Here is a 7889-nt window from a genome sequence, read left to right on the forward strand (position 1 = left end):
AGTTATCTAAATTTTCAAAGTGTTCAGTAAAATTAGCAAAATCTAGTTAGACAAAAACTAGAGAACCACATAGCAACCTGTTTACAGAGCCAGAAATGGTATTTCTAAATTCAAATCATCGAACCAAATATTTAGACTTCTTTTGGGCAAGAAATTCTTAGTGTTGAGTAGCCAACGTTGCTTTCTGAACTAGAACATTCAGGAGAAATAATATTTTTAAAAAGAATATGTTGCTTCGGCATCTTTTATCAGTGTATTAGCAAGCCAATATTCTACTGCCACCTAAAGTAGAAAAACAGAATTACTGCTTATAGTTTAAGAATGATAGAAATAGAAGATAAATGAATCCTGAAAGTATGACAGAATGAGTCAAATGTTTTCAGTCCTTTCTATTCATGTCTCCTAATCTAAACATCTTAAGACCAGATATTTTGCATCTATCTTTTATACTCAAGTTAATTTCTTATTACTTAATATTTGCTGTCCAAATGTAAAAGACTGAAATTCATTCTTAAATTGATTCAAGCATCAAAAAGATACTACTGCACACATTATTCTTCATTTGTAGAGACAAATAATAGATAAAAAATTATCTTACACAGTAAGATCTTTCTACATTATTTAATAAATGCAAAAACTATTGCAAAAACAAGAAGATTCAACATTAAAAAGCATTCTGGCTTTTTCACACTGGCCTTTTCACAAGAATAAGGTACTAGATACATTCCATAAGATAAATCCCAAAACAGAAGCTGATAATACCATTCTTTGATAATATCATTCATTGGCCAAAAAAATCATCATTAATGAGCAGTCAACTCAAGTCATTTTGTAAACATGATACAAGATGCACTTTTAAAGCATCTGTTTTTATTGTAAATACTTTCCACGAAATTTTCCAAATTATCTGGAAACTAGGATCAAATAGTGCTTTTAAATAATAATACATACCAATAATAAAAATATACATCACAGTATGCAAAACATTAACCTACTGGAATATTAAAAAGAAAGTGGGTATCCCTTCACAGAATTTAATCTGATACTGACATTATACCCAAAAATGTCTTAGCAATATATTCGTCAAACTACCAAAAGCCTCTGAAAAAAGCTTTCCCCAGTGCTTAGTACAAATGTACTAAATTCCTAATGCTGAAGAATATCATATAAAATCAAGAGTCGAGATGGATAAAATTTTTAAAAGCCAAATGCAGAAAATTATGTATTGTATGTTCCCCTCCACCCACCCACCCATGTCTTAGAGGAGAAACTGTTGGTGATGGTGTTCAGGATACGCTACTCCCAAATATGGCACCTTGACTTATTGAATATTTTAAGCTGAAGGACTTTGAGAAAAGGCAGAGCAGGAAGATCATTCTGACCTTCCTCCGACTCTTTTCCCCTGAGACAGGTCATAAAACTTTCATATGAGAGGTGCTCTCCTGTATTCAGAGGAAAGCAGCATTCTGACCTTGGAAGATACAGGGAAGCCAAGAAAAGCCCTACAAACAGGACTTGCTAAGTTTCCCCCAGTTAACTACAATTACCTCATACTCCTTAACCTATCCTATTCCTCCATGACTGTCCTCTCTTCATCAATCCTAGCATAAAATAAATACTCAGGTCTTCGTTTCCTTATGAAGTCTCCTGTGTCACATAAAACTTTAAATTTGTTTGCTTTTCTCCTGTTAATCTGTCTCTGTCAGTTTAATTTTCAGACCTGGTCAGAAACCTTAAAAGGGTCAAGGAAAAACCTTTTCTTCCCCTACACTGGCTAAAATAAACATAGTAGATTATCTGTGTCAAAAGAAAACTCTTGGAAATTAAAAAACATGATCAAGTGAAAAATTCAATTAAAAGGCTAGAAGAGAATGTTGAGGAATTTTATCAAAAAGTAGAAGAAAAGAAAAAACAAGAAATGGAGTCTACGGCCATGCTACCCTGAACGAGCCTGATCCTGTCTGATCTCAGAAGTTAGGTAGGGTCGGGCCTGGTTAGTACTTGAATGGAAGACCACCTAGGAAGACCAGGTGCTGTAAGCATAAGAAATAATAAAGTAAGGGATTGTAAACTGACAATGTCCTTGCAATCTGTGAGGTCAATCAAGGGTTGCTTCACCTAAAAAAAAAAAAAAATGGAAAATAGAAAAAAATAAAATTTCAGTCTAGAAGCTCTAGCATTTGAAAAATCATAGTGCTAGAAAGCGAATAGAGAAAAAAAGAGATAAGAAAATAATCTAAGTAGTAATACAACTTTTCCGAGAACTAAAGGTCATGTACCTGCGGATTGAAAGGCCCACAGTGGCCCAAATAATGAAATGAAAAAAAATCACACATCAAGGATATTCAGGGAAATAAAAGATAAAGAGAAAATCATAAAAGCTTCCAGAGAAAGACAGATCAGGCTAAATGAAACCATGCCCTCAAAACTGTGAATCAATTATTTGACAATCTAGAAATATATTCTCAGCCAAACTAGCAATTAACTGTGAGACTAGAATAAAGACACGTTTAAGACTTAAAAAGAAAAATTACCTCTTTCTTAAGGAGCTATCTGGGAACATACTTCAGGATCTGAGGAGAGAGGCACAGTAAGTAAGCTGAGATCCAGTGAGAACATGGAGCTACAACACTGCGCATCTTGATTTGTTCAGGTGATACTCTAACAGCCAATTTGGCTTCAAAGATCAAGTCAAGAAACTTAAAATGAGGTCCCAGCACAGCCAAATCCTTATCCAGGAAGGACATTATCATTACTTTAGTCAATCATATTCATGAAAAACTCCTGCCTTGAACCTGGAGTAGACAACTAGGGAAAGGAAAATTAGTCCTCTACTGTGTCTTTTTCCTTTTAGTAGTTCCTTATATCTAATAAGTAGGCCTTTTCCCCCACACATTTTCTTCTTTCTTTGTTAATGTTGTAGAGTGGGTTAGGAACTACTCTGAATTGCCTATAATTTACTTAAGATGGCACAAAGCACTCCGTGGCTACCTTTTCAAAATACCTGAAACCATTGGCTTAATGTCTATATTCTCCAGATATGATCCACAAAGGCAGGGACTATAGCTGTGATGTTTACTGCTGTATCCCAACCACAGTGCATGGCATATATTAAGATGCTTAACAAATATTTGTTGGATAAGTAAATGCTCAAAAAAATTAATACTGGTTAAGTTGGCTGATGGTGTTATGTGTGTTTTTACATGTCTCAAATTTCTATACTTTAATGAAGTTAAATAATGTTTATAATAAGACTTAATAAGGAATGGCATACAGGTAACTAAATGCAAAACAAAAAAAAAATTTAATTAAATCTAGCATCTTTCAAATGATATTACTCCAATTATAAGATACAAAAAACTCTATTACCATGGGTCTTTCCTCTCTAGTCTAATTCTCAAATTACAATTTTTAATGGCTTCGAGAAGAGACACAGAAACAGTTGTTTAAAATACAAATATTTTTAAGTCTTTTATTATTACACATCTTAACATTATGTTACTGATAAGTTAGTTTCTTATACAAGTTAAAACCAGTTTTCATATGTTGATAGTTTTCACCTGATTCTCAACACTAAATTTTATATTATTTTACATATTACATAAATTAACATATAAATTTTATATCCTCTGTGAAAAAAATTCCAAATTTAAATTCTATCTATCTCTTACTAAGAACACACACTCAGTACAACAGAACCATTAAAGCTCATTTTTTATGAGCTTTATGAGCTCTCATGAGCCTAAAGAACAAGTTAATTGAATCCCTCAAGAGGATATAACAGTAAATAATCCCTATTTCCAGCATTTAGATTTTTATCAACTAACTTTTAAACATAATTTATATATGCTATTGTTTCCAAATAGCAAACATTATGGGTTTAAGAACAAATATTTTAGACAGAGGTCAGCAAATTTTTTTCTGTAAAGGTTCAAGTAGTAAATATTTTAAGCTTTGAAAGCCATAAGATTTCTGTCACCACCACTCAACTCTGTTATTATAGTGGTAGAAACTGCTCTAGACAAGATGTAAATGAATAGTTCTAATAAAACTTTATTTATAAAAATGAGCAGCAGGACAGATTCCTTCCATGGGCCATAGTTTGCTGACCCTGGTTTAGAGTATAACGCCTTCTGGCTCTGCCCATTCAAAGGTAGTGTAGGTTTTCTCTCATGCTTACTTTTTTAATGGCAACCTCCACATTTAAGCACTATCCATTCATTCACTTATTCTACAGATTTTTACTAAGTGCCTACCTCATGCCAGAACGGTATTAGGTGTTAGGAATAAAGAGGAAAAATAATAATAATAATGATAATAATAATAATAATAAAGTCCTGTCCTCTAAATGCTTACATTTCAATAGAGAAGTCAAGAAATAAACAAGCTAATATGTACATAATATAATTTCAGGTAGTGTTAAGTAAGAAAAAAGTAAAGCAGAGTAAAAAGATTCAGGCAGGAAGGATGAGGCTCTTTGGATAGGTCAGGGAAGATCTAACAGGATAACACTTTTAAGTAGAGAACGAATGAATCAAATGAACAATCCATATAATATTTGGGGAAAGAGCATTTCAGGCATATGGAAGAACAACTGCAAAGGCCCTGAAGAGATTCAGAAATACTTAAGATGTTTAACAAAGATAAGAATATTAGCATGGCCAGAAATGAGAAAATGAGATCTGAGAAATTGGTTAAGAGGGACTTCATAGAAGGACTGTGACTATGGCAAAAGGACTGAATGTTATTTTAACTTTGATGTGAAGTCATGAATATGGAATAGTTGAAAGCAGGGGAGTAAGGAGATATGATGTATATTTTAAAAGAATTATACTAGTTTATTTGTCAATTACATCTCAATAAACCCTGGGGGAGAAAAGGATCACTGGTAGCTGTGCTGAGAATAGACTATTGGAAGCAGAAGTGGAACAGGAAGACCAATCCATAAATAGTTGCCTGTATTTCTAGACATCTAAAATAGGAAGTAAACATATTTTTAATTCAAATTATAGAGGAAAAAAGAAATGGGTAAATTAGCTCTTATTGACCTAACTGAGTATAAGCGTAAATCGACAACAGACAAAACAAAATCCAATAGACCTTTCATTAAATAGTTTTGTTTAACACTGAATATTTTTGTTTAATATGAAATTTCAGTGAGGAAACACAAAATCATCACCAATAGAGGGCAGTAGTGAATACCGAACTTAAGCATGCAAAAGATGATCTAGCTTCACAGTTAAGATCTTTCTCTAGAATTCTAGTAACTAACTGGAATTAAGCAGCATACCCACATGGTTAACAAAGGAGCAAGAAATAGGTAGTATGCAAATGCATATCTACAAGAAGTTTAAATTATAAATGTGAGCCAAAAAATTTAAAAACAAATGGCAGAGTATTCATATAGGATATCTCCCTAACTAAACACACCATTCTCAATTTATTGATTTCACTGCTCCTCAAGAAGTACCAAAAATAAAACTAGAGCAAGTGAATGGCTAGCTTTTATCTATAAGCTGATGGAAAGTTTACCATTTTGAGATCAATAGACAAAGCTAGAGAGGGACAATGTCCCAGCCAAGTGAGGTGGGAAAGCTCCATTCAAAGTGGAAAACAGGGACTAGCAGTACAAATGTCAGCACATTATACCTGGTCACAAAATGTGTAGGTTAGAGAGAAAGGCTGAAGCACAGGGAGCACCTGAACCGGAAATATTGCCTATGATGAATGTAGGCAACTGAGAGTAAGGATCCTGTTAACGTGTACCCACTACCTATTCTCTACTGAGTTACACATCCCTTCCTTCCTTTCCTCTTATCCTTGCTGTCCATTTTTATTTTCACTTTCTTCACAGAACTTGATTTTCTATCGATTATTGAAAGGTATGGCCGGCCACCAAATGAGAATTGAGGTACTACTCCATTTTTATCCTCGGTTCATTTCCCTTTGCTTAGACTCCTGCATTTAGTATTTTCCTCATGGCTTCTCCTGTAGCCTGCATGTTGAATGCAAGATTACTGGGACTCCACAAAGACAAAAGAAAAAATAATTTGTTTGACCTCTACTGTAATTTATATGTAAAAATGTATACCCTGCCCACCTCATACTCACTAGGATGGCTACTATCGAAGGAAAGGAAAAAGGAAAAAGGAAAAAGGAAAAAGGAAAAAGGAAAAAGGAAAAAGGAAAAAGGAAAAAGGAAAAAGGAAAAAGGAAAAAGGAAAAAGGAAAAAGGAAAGGAAAGGAAAGGAAAGGAAAGGAAAGGAAAGGGAAAAGGGAAAAGGGAAAAAGGGAAAAAGGGAAAAAGGGAAAGGGAAAGGGAAAGGAAAGGAAAGGAAAGGAAAAAGGAGAAGAAGAAAAGAGAGAAGGGAGGGCAGGGAAGGGTAGAAAAAGAAACCATCATGTGTTGGGGAGGATGTGAAGAAATCAGAACCATTGTGGAATATAAAATGGCACAGCTATTGTGGAAAACAGTATGACAGTTCCTCAAAAAGAAAAAAAAAAATAGAATTACCATATGACCCAGCAATTCTACATCTTGGAATATATCCAAAAGAACTAAGGCAGGGTCTCAAAGAGATATCTGCACTCCTGTGTTCACAGCAGCATTTTTCACAATAGCTAAAACATACGAGCAACCCAAGTGTCCAATGACTGATGAATGAATAAGCAAAATGTGGTATATACATACAATGGAATATTTTCAGCCTTTAAAAGGAATTTCTGACATATGCTACAATATGGATGAACGTTGAAGACATGCAGAGTGAAATCAGTCGGTCACAAAAAAAGACAAATACTGTATGATTCCATTTACATGAAATATTTAGAGTAGTCAAAAACAGAGACAGAAAGTAGAATGGTGGTTGCCAGTGGGTAGTTTCGGGAGTTGTTGTTTAATGGCTACAGAGTTTCAGTTTTATGAGATAAAAAAAGTTATAGATATGGATAGGGGTAATGAATGTACAACACTATGAACATATTTAATATCACTAAACTGTACACTTTAAAATGGTTAAGATGATAAATTTTATGTTATGTATATTTTACAATTTTTAAAAACGGAAAAATAAAAAATATATACCCTTCTTAAGATCAGGAATAAAGGTCAGTGGGAATAAAGGAACAAAAAGTTGTTTTACTTCTTGCCATCTCTACCAATACTCCATATTGAGTACCATCATGCTATAGTCGAATTGTACTACTCACCATATCCTGAACTTGCTCTACATTTTCCTGCCCAAACTGATATTTTCTTAACCTAGAATGCCCTATATGGCTGCCCCTCATTTCAGTCTAAAATATTCTACACTTTCTTCAAGAGGAGCAAAAAAAGCATCTCCAAGAAACCTGCCAAAAAGAATACCTCTCTTCTGTCCAGAATAGCTTACTTGACCTCTATTTTCAAGTATAACAGCATCCTTAAATCATACTTACTTGTGTATATTCTCTTTTACTGAAGATGGACATTCTATCTCTGCTCAGAGCCTTTTTGTTTAAAAATCATGTTTGCTTTTTAGGTTTCCATAAGAATTAGAGAGACATTTACCCCTCAGTGTTGTTTAGAAGGTAAATGAAGATTGGATTTGGATGTCAACTAGAGCCCATAGTTTCAGCCCTAGGTAAAACAATCAAGGCTTTCTCCCTTGGTTCCTCAAACCAATCACCTGTGCAGAGGCTGTTTTACTCCCAAAAGGGTTATGCCAGCTCTTCAAACAAAAATCACTCAAAAAACTGAAATATTCTATCATCAGGTAGAGGACTGAAAGCAGTGAGAGCAATACCTGGATATTATTCAGCAATGCATGTAAAAGAAAATAAGAAAGAGAGTTTCCAGGTAATCTCTTCTCTGGGTATCTGCAATTTTTATCTCACTAAAAAAAAAAAAA

The 7889-nt window shown here is 34.0% G+C and overlaps 1 protein-coding gene and 1 pseudogene across 2 annotated transcripts in view; one reads left to right on the forward strand and one right to left on the reverse strand.

The window, feature by feature from the left end:
* COMMD1 (copper metabolism domain containing 1) overlaps positions 1-7889 on the reverse strand; it is a 115538-nt gene that overhangs the window by 99332 nt on the left and 8317 nt on the right. The window lies entirely within an intron of this gene.
* Positions 1924-2042, forward strand: LOC112477981 (annotated as a pseudogene).

This window comes from Pteropus alecto, unplaced genomic scaffold, assembly GCF_000325575.1.
Source record: "Pteropus alecto unplaced genomic scaffold, ASM32557v1 scaffold131, whole genome shotgun sequence".
Taxonomy (NCBI): Eukaryota; Metazoa; Chordata; class Mammalia; order Chiroptera; family Pteropodidae; genus Pteropus; species Pteropus alecto.